Here is a 3085-nt window from a genome sequence, read left to right on the forward strand (position 1 = left end):
TCGGCCCAAGCCCCCTTTGCTTCCTGCAATCTCTTCTTTAATCCTGCCAGTATGACCTTGTTGGCTGCCTCGGCTTGCCCATTTGCTTGTGGGTGTTCCACTGAGGTGAATTGATGCTTGATTTTCATACTGGCTACCAGACTTCTAAAGGTGGCGTCGGTGAATTGGGTTCCATTATCTGTAGTGATAGAATAAGGTATTCCATACCTTGTGATAATGTTTTTGTAGAGGAACCTGCGACTTCTTTGAGCGGTGATAGTGGCTAATGGTTCTGCTTCTATCCACTTTGTGAAGTAATCTATTCCCACGATTAAGTATTTAACTTGCCCTGGTGCTTGGGGAAAAGGACCTAATAAATCCATTCCCCATTTTGCGAAAGGCCAGGGGGAAGTTATACTAATGAGCTCTTCTGGTGGAGCCACGTGGAAATTTGCATGCATCTGACATGGCTGGCATTTTTTCACAAAGTCTGTTGCATCTTTCTGCAAGGTCGGCCAATAGAACCCTGCTCGGATTACTTTCCTGGCGAGTGACCTTGCTCCGAGATGGTTTCCGCAGATCCCACTATGTACTTCCTCTAACACCTCGGTGGTTCTTGAGGTCGGTACGCACTTCAGCAATGGTGTTGATATCCCTCTTTTGTAAAGGACATTTCTCACCAAAGTATAACGTTGTGCTTCCCTTCGGATCTTTTTAGCTTCTTTCTCCTCTTTGGGGAGGATGTCGAATTTCAGGTATTCGACTAAGGGATTCATCCATCCGAGGTTTAAGCCGACTACCTCAAGTACCTCTTGTTCATCTTCTGTTTTTGATACCGAGGGCTCTTGGAGGGTTTCTTGAATCAAGCTTCTGTTGTTCCCTCCGGGTTTGGTACTGGCTAACTTGGATAGGGCGTCAGCTCTGCTATTTAGATCCCGAGTTATGTGCTTAACCTCGGTTTCCGCAAAGCGCCCGAGGTGTTCCAAGGTTTTTTCCAAGTATTTCTTCATATTGGGGTCCTTCGCCTGATATTCTCCACTTATTTGGGAAGTCACCACTTGTAAGTCGCTGTAGAGTCGCTGTATATCATCACCTTTGTAGCACCGACTTCTTCTGCCAATTTTAGTCCGGCAATCAAGGCCTCATATTCTGCCTGATTGTTTGAAGCCGGAAATTCAAATTTTAAGGAGACCTCTATCTGGGTTCCTTTCCCATCTACCAATATTATGCCTGCGCCGCTCCCCGTCTTGTTGGAGGACCCGTCCACATAGAGTTCCCATGTAGTCGGTTTTTCCTCTTGTTCACCTGCATATTCTGCAATGAAGTCGGCGAGGCATTGGGCTTTAATTGCTGTCCGAGTTTCATATCTCAAATCAAACTCGGAGAGCTCTATCGCCCATTGAACCATTCTCCCTGCAACATCCGTCTTTTGGAGGATTTGCTTCATGGGCTGGTTCGTACGGACTCTTATTGTATGAGCCTGAAAGTAAGGTCGTAGCCTTCGTGAGGCTATCACTAAGGAGTAAGCAAACTTCTCTAGTTTGCGGTACCTTAGCTCAGGACCTTGTAGAACCTTACTGGTGAAATAGACCGGGTGTTGCCCGACCTCGTCTTCTCTGATCAGGGCTGATGAGACAGCCCTGTTTGCGACGGATAGGTATAGGACGAGGTCCTTCCCCGGTATTGGTCGAGTTAATATAGGAGGTTGGCTTAAGAATTTTTTGAACTCTTGGAACGCCTCCTCACATTCCGGAGTCCATTCAAACTGGCATCCCTTCCTTAATAAGGAGAATAATGGAAGGGATTTTAGTGCCGATCCTGCCAAAAATCTGGAGAGGGCTGCAAGTCGGCCATTGAGCTGTTGAACCTCTCTCAAACAAGTCGGGCTTTTCATTTCTAGGATGGCCCTGCATTTGTCGGGATTGGCCTCAATCCCTCTTTGTGTTAGCATGAACCCTAGAAATTTTCCTGCCTCTACTGCGAAGGCGCATTTTGCGGGATTTAATCTCATCCCATGCACCCTTATAGTGTTGAAGACTTGTGAGAGGTCGGTTAAGAGGTCGACTTCTTGCTTAGTTTTTACTAACATGTCGTCAACGTATACCTCCATTAGGCTCCCTAGATGGGGGGAAAACACTTTGTTCATCAGCCTTTGATACGTGGCTCCTGCATTCTTTAGTCCGAATGGCATGACCACGTAGCAATAGTTGGCTTTTGGTGTGATGAATGATGTTTTCTCCTGGTCGGGTTCATGCATCGGGATTTGATTGTATCCCGAGTAGGCATCCATGAATGATAAGTATTGGTACCCCGAGCTGGAGTCTACCAGGGTATCAATACTCGGTAGGGGATAAGGGTCCTTAGGACATGCCTTATTTAAGTCGGTATAGTCGACGCACATTCTCCATTTACCATTTTGTTTTTTGACTAGCACTACATTGGCTAGCCATGTTGGGTATTTGACCTCTCTAATAAAGCCGGCTTCCAGGAGCGCCTGTACTTGCTCTTCTACTATGGAGGCCCTCTCTGGGCCGAGCTTGCGTCTTCTTTGCTGTACAGGTCGGGAGCCTGGGTAAACCGAGAGCCTATGGGACATGAGCTCGGGATCAATCCCGGGCATGTCGGAAGCCTTCCAGGCGAAGAGGTCGGAATTAGCTCTTAGGAGTTCACCCAACTTTTGTTTCAGGGTTTCCCCTAGGTTGGCTCCTATGTAAGTGTTTTTTTCTTCCTCCTCTCCGACTTGTATCTCCTCGGTTTTTCCTCCCGGCTGGGGTCGTAGCTCCTCTCTGGTTCTTGCTCCACCTAACTCTATGGTGTGGACTTCTTTGCCCTTTCCTCTCAGATTTAGGCTTTCGTTATAGCACTTTCTCGCCAATTTTTGATCTCCCCTCACTGTTGCTATTCCTCCTGGAGTCGGGAATTTCATGCAGAGGTGAGGAGTTGATACCACTGCTCCAAGGCGATTAAGGGTAGTTCTGCCGATTAAGGCATTGTAGGCTGACCCTTCATCGATGACTATAAAGTCTATGCTCAAAGTCCTTGATTTTTCCCCTTTTCCAAAGGTGGTGTGAAGAGGTAAAAATCCCAGTGGCTTTATTGGCGTATT

Source organism: Arachis duranensis, chromosome 6 (genome assembly GCF_000817695.3).
Source record: "Arachis duranensis cultivar V14167 chromosome 6, aradu.V14167.gnm2.J7QH, whole genome shotgun sequence".
NCBI lineage: Eukaryota > Viridiplantae > Streptophyta > Magnoliopsida > Fabales > Fabaceae > Arachis > Arachis duranensis.